This window comes from Populus euphratica, unplaced genomic scaffold (assembly GCF_000495115.2).
Source record: "Populus euphratica unplaced genomic scaffold, PopEup_1.0 scaffold384.1, whole genome shotgun sequence".
Classification (NCBI taxonomy): domain Eukaryota; kingdom Viridiplantae; phylum Streptophyta; class Magnoliopsida; order Malpighiales; family Salicaceae; genus Populus; species Populus euphratica.
Window position 1 is genome coordinate 87,357 of NW_011500212.1, and position 8,440 is coordinate 95,796.

The following is an 8,440-nucleotide window of genomic DNA, read 5'->3' on the forward strand; positions in this document are numbered from 1 at the left end:
ACAATAGACCATAATAGCCTTCTCCTCTGCTCGTTTATAGCTTCTACAACCATTTGGTTGCATGCAAAATGTGAACAATAATTATTCATGTTTATGCAAATAATTAGCATTTCATTTGCTAAATGGCCCAGCCTAATTGGTTGGTCTGGCCACCTATTTTTTTAAAAAAAATTCCAGAAAATAATTTAAAAAAATTATGATTTTCTAAATTATTTTTTTATTCATTTTGCAGAATATTGGGTTGTATATTTACACTGTAAAATACAAATCTGGTATTAAAATATCTGGTTTTCTCTGAAATATTTTAAAAAAAATCAGAAACATTTTATAAAAAATATTTTATTGCATATGGCCAAATCCTAAAATTTTTCCAAGCATATTTTTCATTAAAAAAATTGCATCTTTTTAATGTTTAAAAAAATTAAAAATGGATATCATAACCAATTTATGATTATCCATTAGGATTTGGCCAATATGTCAAAAATCTTTTTCTAATTTTTTTTATTATACAAATATAGGCTTTAATATTTTTTAGGTGTAAAATTATATGATAAATTACACCCTCAGGTATTAAAGATATAAGGTGTAAAAATACAATGTTAAAAATCAAACTTTAAAACGGTTAGGATTTAACTCGATAAGGTAGAGACTTTCTCATGAAAAGAGATCTGCCTTGAGCCTTAAAAAAGACCAATAAATAGAAACTTGATGTAGAAAAAAGCAATCAAATAACAATGCAACTTACTTGAGGTAAAGTGCAATGGGGGTGATGCATCTTCCTTTTACACAACCAGTTTCTTACTCAAATGTTTACAGACCATAGGTTTCTAGTGACCAAATACTAAGTGACCACTCCTAAATATTAATCATGATTTTATGATTAAATTCTAAAACCTTTCCAACACATAACACCTCACACTAGGAGGCATGACAAAGAACCTTCATTATCGCCAAACGACGTCGCGTTAGTGCTTGCGCACCTTGCGAAAAATGTGATTATTTAACATTTAGTTTATTTAAGGTGAAATTGATGATTTATATAGGTTAATCTTACAAGGCTTTCTCACAATATTTTAAAAAATTTATGACATTTAATAGATGCTTAATTTGAAAAAAATCAAATTTAATTTTTTTGATTAAATATAATTAAAATACTGAGGGCCAAAATCGACATTTGAAAAATTCCTAGGCTATTTCTTTTTAATACCATTGAGGTATGTTTTTGGCTTTTTTTTTTTATCATAGATTTATGAGGGTTTTATATTTTAGTCTATAATTTTAATTTTTTTATGTTTTAGGTGTACAACTTGAGAAAGAAGAGAGAGTTTAAAAATCGAAGGAGAGAAAAAGATGTGCTTGTTTGATTTTGTTAGACCAAATGGCCAACATTGGAGTTGAAAGAGTTTTTTATTTGATTTTGTGTTGAATTGTTATCTGTTATTTTTATGCAATCACATCATATTTTGTTTAAAATATTTGATGTTTTTTATAATCATCTATTTTTATTGTCATATAATTAAATAAAAAATAATTAAAAAATATATTAATTTAACAAAGTTGGAACATGACCTACGTTGCATATTTAATACATGGATCCAACTTAATTTATTATTTTTTTATATTAAAAAAAATAATGTGTATTTTAAAATTATATAAAGTTTTTCACATTACTCAAAATGTTTTTAATAATGCCTATAAATGTTTTTTTTTTTCCAAGTAGTGACTGCTTTTAAAAGGTATCCTGCGATGTAGCACAAACAACTTGTCAAGTTAACATTAGTAACTGAAAAAGATAATGTAAAATGTGTTTTGGACTCCTAATGTGAACGTAGACACATATTGTTTTGGACTCCTGTAATGCAGTCTCCTTTCTTTTGCCCCTCTTTATTTGGCCTAATAACCACCACTGTTTTCCCATTTTTTCTCCTCTCTCTCTTTGGAATTTTTTTCCTTTCTCTCACTCTTCCCTTTCCTCATCTCATGCTTTCTTTCGTTCTCTTTTCTCTCACAAAGTCGATGGAAGATTATTTTTTCTTGATCTTTTAAATTGTAGTTCTTTTCTATTTTTTCCTGAGTTACAGTTTATTTGTCTTGCCTTGCCTTGCCTTGCCTTGTATGCAACTACATTGTGTAGAGCTCAACTTTGTGAGTTGCTTATAATCTTATCCAACAACTGATTATAACTAAAACAAATTACTATTTTATTGCAGCGGGAATTATTGTGGACTATAAATATTTTCATTGTGAATTATACTATAACAAAAATTATTATAGATTGTGAATGATTTCAATTACACTGTTTGGTAAGCTATAGTAAGTTTGCAAACTTGCTTTTTTAGATCAACTCTAGTTTGGGTAAAGTTGTTCCCTGGAGCTGTAGACACCTAACATCGAGGCTAACAAACTTTGGTCACCATCGAGGCTAACAAACTTTGGTCACCAATGCGTAACAGGACTACAGGTCCTAAGCTACAGACACATGGTGATGTGGCTGCTCTAGGTGCCAACCTTAAACTTGAGTCTTGTGTTAGGATTCAATGTTATTGGGTTCATCATCGGAACTCACTACTCATAGGTTTTACATTACGAGTCATTTAGCTTGGGTTATGTGTCAGAATCTGTGACAGGATCCAATGATCATAGGTCCTGCGTATAACCGAAGTCTCTTGGGTTCTTTGTTAGGATTCAATTTTCTTTGGTTGTATTATTTATGTTATAATTAATTATTTTTATTATAATTTAAAGTTTTAATATAAAAAATATTGCTATTTCTTTTATAAATATTTTTTGGATTTTCTAATATAATTATTTATGTTATTAATATTATTTTTTTTATTATAATTCTAAATATTCATCTAAAAAATACTATTTTTTATGTTATAAATACTGTTAAGTTTCTAAATATAATTATTTGTATTATAAATATAATTACTTTTATTATATTTCAAAATATTAATAAAAAATATTATTATTTATTATATAAATAATATTATTTTTATTATAATTCTCTTGAGTGATCACCTTGAATCCTGTATTAGGATCAAATTCTATTGGCTCCTCCATGAGTAGCCATGTCTTTTGAGACCACATTTTCTGGTGGTGGGACATGAACTAAGAAGATGCCAAATGCACTGTTTTGTCTCTCATGAGCTAATTGTGTCTCTCAATTTCTTAGCTAGCCTACGTGAATCGTACGTACTACGAAACAGGGTAGATAGACGATACCCTATTTTCTAGTTTGGGGGGTGTTGAACATTAATTACTGGCACAAATATATAGACAGTTATGTATAATCCCCACCTATTTTGAAATTTCCGACAAGGAGTTGCTCAATCTTTTCCCTAGCAATCAATTTTTGAGGGACATTATCTAATGCTTGCATGTGCATAGGTATTGCATGTAACCCTTTCTCTAGTATAAGAGTAGGACCATAGTTGTTGTATTGATAATAAACTCCCTCGTAAAAGTCTCCGCATCTCTTGAAACCCAATCTATAGCTTTTCTTTTCTTTTTGTTATGGAGTTGTTCTTGGCAATGCTTCCACTGTTATTGTACTATATTATCTTCAACCTTTATAAGTTAGGATACCAAAAGAAAGACCAATGTTGCTATATGCTAAGCTATGGGTGCCACAAAGCCGCTGAAGACCAGAAGCTTGATCCTAGATCCAGTGCTAGAATTATTTCACGAAACAAGAATCTCGGAATAGAAGAATAGAAGTTTCTTTTAAAGACTACGGTTAGTTCTGGCATTGGCGAAGGAACTTATATCCCAAAAAATATCATGGAAGGGAGAGAGGAATCTCCAACTCTTATGGATGAAATTTCGGAGATGGATGGTATCCTTTTCGATACTGTTGATAAGCTCTTTGCTAAGACAGGAGTTTCTCCATCAGAAATCAACATTATTGTCTCTTCAGTCTCTTTGTTCTCACCAGCTCCCTCTCTAACAGCTCGAGTAATAAAACGTTACAAGATGAGGGAGGACATCAAGGCCTTCAATCTCTCTGGAATGGGTTGTAGTGCAAGTGTAGTCGCCATTGATTTAGCAACTGTTCAAGACATACAAGAATTCATTTGCAATCGTTATGAGCACAGAATCCATGAGTTCAAATTGGTATCCTGGAAAAGACAAGTCCATGATGCTCTCCAACATTCTATTTCGTACTGGAGGCTGCTCCATTCTTTTAACAAATAACAGAGATTGGAAGAATAAAGCCCTCATGGAATTGACTTGTTCTGTACGCACACATATCGGCTCTAATGACGAAGCATATAACAGCTGCTTCCAAGCAGAAGATGACCTTGGAATCAATGGCTTTCGGCTCAACAAAGATCTACCTAAAGCTGGTGCTAAAGCTTTAACCATGAATCTCCGAGTTCTTCTTCCTAAAGTTATACCACTGTCAGAGTTGCTCCGCTATCGAATAAGCTATTATCGAAATAAAATAATGAAGCGGCCAACTCCTAAGGATGCAGGACCTGGTTTGGATCTCAAGTCTGGAATCGATCACTTTTGTGTGCACCCTGGTGGGCGGGCAATTATTGACGAGGCGGGTCAGAGTTTAGCACTCAATGATTATGATCTTGAACCAGCTAGAATGGCACTTTATCGATTTGGAAATACATCATCTGGCGGCCTTTGGTATGTTTTAGGTTACATGGAAGCTAAGAAAAGGCTCAAGAAGGGTGATAAAATACTAATGATCAGCCTTGGGGCAGGTTTTAAGTGCAACAATTGTGTGTGGAAAGTTATGAAGGACTTGGAGGACACAAATGTCTGGAAAACCTGCATAGATCAATACCCTCCAAAAACCTTAGCCAACTCTTTCTCTAAGATCTTAGCTTCGATCAGTGATGAAAGCATGAATTTCACCAGCCTTGAAGATTACCTACCATAATTAACATAATAAATCCAGCAGTTAGCATAATTATATGGTCTGTGATGTTTGATTGGATCATTGAATAAAGCATGAATTTCGCCAGGCTTGAAGATTTCATACCATAAGACAAGACATCCAGTTATTTGCATAATTATATATATGGTCTTCATATCAACCTTGCTTATAGCATCTCCCTGTGTGGTACGTATAGCGTGGAAGTAACTTAAGGTATAATAGTGATGTGGCACATGTTTTGAAAAATATAATGTTCATGTAATAAGTTACAATAAGCTTACACACTATTGATGTATTGAATAAACTTATATCATATCCTTTGTATCTTATCTGTACTAAGTTTTCGTGATCTCTGCGCATGAACCTGGTTATTCACCCTTGTCAAATGTTTTTGGGAACATTTGGATTTTTTATTGAATTATTACTATATAATCTTGAAGTCTTTCTCTGAATTGTTTCTTTTACTGTAGAATCTTTCCTAATCGAGATGTGCTCAACCTCTGTATTTGTTTTATGGGATCTTTGATGTGAAGTTAATGGATGATTCTATAATCTGGTGCTTATATGATTATCGGACATACTTATTCTTCTGCTTTTTTTAGGAAAATTACCCAGGCTCTACTAAGATTTGCATGTGATTTTACTTTTCTTCCGTCATTTTAGAAATTACATTTTTACATATCACTGTTTATAATATTTATAACACTTTATATACTAATTTGAGTGTGCAAAACCTAAGTCAACAAAAAAGTTTAAGAAAATTATAGGATTGCTGTTGTATTTGAATTAATAGCTAAACATCACTTAAAAGTTAAATATTACAATATTGTTATCTGTGTACAGGTTACAAACTTTCTCAAAAAAACTAAAAAACAGTATCCTCTTTTTAAACATCATTTCTACTTATCATATCATCATCTACATCTTCCATTTTTAAACACCTTTCTCTCCCTAACTACCATTAAAACTATGTCCCCAGACACTATTTGCAACCAACAATCACACACAAACACCATTTCCATGTAAGAAACTCATTACCATATGATCATCTTCTCCCTCTCCGCATTGCCATAATTTTTGCATATTCCATCATTTCAGGAAATTCTCTTTTTCATACTAACATCTAACATGTATGCCTACACACACAATGCCATCATTTTGATTTATTTTCTTTCTTAGGATGACACTTACATGAGACATCTTGGTGACTATAGTTTAAATAAGGTAAAATTAAAAATAAGTCTTAATTTAGTGTTATGGTAACTAAAAAATTCTAACTGATCTTTTAGAATTTTTAAGTAAAGAATTAGTTTTGTAACTAGAAAAATAAAAATCACTCTATAAATCCTATTTAAACATAAGTTGCAATGTTGTTTTAAAAAGAAAGATATTTGTTATCCTTAGCAACTATATAAATTGATATATATATTTTTTTTAATTTTAAACTTAAACTAAAAAACTAGTTTTAGATTTGAGCATGAAAACAACTTGATCTCCACTTTGATAAAAGATAGGCATTCAACCCATAAAGATGGTGAATTATTGATGGACATGAGCTGGTTCCATATTATATTTTTTGAAATGAACCCAAAGGCCAACACTTACTCTTAATGGACCTTTATGATATCATATTGATTCAACCTAACTTACTCACAACATTAAGAATGATATTCCAAATACAAAATAAGTAACACATATTAACATGATTATAGATGTGTAATCATCAATTCAAATACCCTATAGTAAACACCTAAGGATAGAAACCAAGTATGGATCTTTTAATTCTTGGTTGAGTTATTAAAATAAGTGACACCTTATATATCATAATTAACAAAATAGATAATAAATGACATAAACATGTAATTACCATCTTAAATACTTGATACTCAAAATCCATGGATAGGATGGTAGAATAGGTCCCTTATTCCAAAGTAGAGTTCTTATAAAAGATGACAATTCATAACCTTAAAAGCATGTAAATTTTCATCCTTTATATTTTTACTCATTTTTGAACCCCATGTGTTGAAGATGGTATGCACCTCTTTTTAAACTAAGTGTAGGAGTATAGTTCATGTTTGCTAGAAAATTGACAAAAACAAAGGAGAAAGAAATATTTTTTCAAATCCTGTTTAAGCTGTTTTCTACTCCTTTTATCCTCCCCCTTTGCTTCCTAAAGCATCGGGTTTCTTAAGGTGATAAGAAGTCTTCATATAAATCCCTTAAAATTTTCATTTTTAAAAAACTAATTCTATTGTTGTCGTAATTTTTTATTCCAACTTAGATTCTAATTCTAACTTGGTTTTGTATGATCTCTGATCATCTTAGCTATATTTTGTCACTCATAACATGTTAAAGAATTGACCTACACCTTTATTGGGTCCTAGGGATCACTATTTATAGGGTAGACTCAGTCAGATTTGGATGCTCGACATTGTCAAATTAAGAAACCTTTTTGATTAACCAGATTCTTACCAGATTCTGTTATCTAAAAAGATTTTATTTTACTTCAAATCCTCATCAAAGTTATCGTCTAGAATACGTAGATGAATTTAAGCTTTTGAATTTTTGATTTTAATATCAGAAACTCAAGATATTCCTATTTGAAATCTAGAATGAAAACATAGAATCCTGCAGTGAGAAGGTTTCTAGCCGAGTTTGGTTGCAATTATGTTATTCAAAATGAATTTATCTCATTTTTTATCCTTAATGAAAGTTGTAGCTCTACAAGTGTAGATGAATTTGAAACTTTTTAATCGCTTGATTTTGATATCAAAAGCTCAAAACATTCCCATTTGAATATCTAACGTGAAAGTAGAGAATTCTGACACGAGAAGGATCCTGACCTAAGTTTTGCACTAAAGACTCTATTTGTATCACAAATTTTATTGATTTGTTCTTAGGTCATACTCTCAGTCATATTAGGATGCTCAGCATTATCAGTTTTTGAATTAGATCAGGACACCCTTTTTGACCAACTAGTTTACTGCCAGATTCTGTTCTCTAAAATGATTTTATCTCATTTTGAATCATTTATTAAAGTTGTAGTTATGCACATGTAAATGAAGTTGGGCTTTTGAATCACTTGATTTCAATATCAGGAACTTAAAATATTCCTATTTGAATATCTAATGTGAAAATAGAGAATCCTGCAATAATGAGAAGGGTTTGGCCCAAGTTTGCAGCCCTGATTCGAGGGATTTTTTAGACTAAAGACTGAATTGAAAAGTTCTAAAATGAGTAATTTAATTGAAAAGGTATATTGGAAGCTGGAGAGGGGAGCTGGATCATCATAAATGACAGGATTTCTACCACATGAAAAATAAGACTTTGTAGCATGTACCTTTTCCCATCTGATTTCTTTCCTTTTTCTTTGCAAATTTCTTGCTGGTTTCCATGTTTCTTGACACGACTAAAAGATTAATGTCTTTTTCCAAGTCTAGAAGTGTTAAAGTAATAAATAACCCGGCAAAACTAGGGTCGAACCACAAGGAGGTTAATTGTATAAATTATAAATAACAATAATACAACAACAATAACAATAAC

The 8,440-nt window shown here is 31.2% G+C and overlaps 1 pseudogene; it reads left to right on the forward strand.

Moving 5' to 3' along the window:
• Positions 1–3,337: 3,337 nt before the first annotated feature.
• On the forward strand, positions 3,338–5,004 carry LOC105112135 (3-ketoacyl-CoA synthase 21-like; annotated as a pseudogene).
• The last annotated feature ends 3,436 nt before the right edge of the window (positions 5,005–8,440 follow it).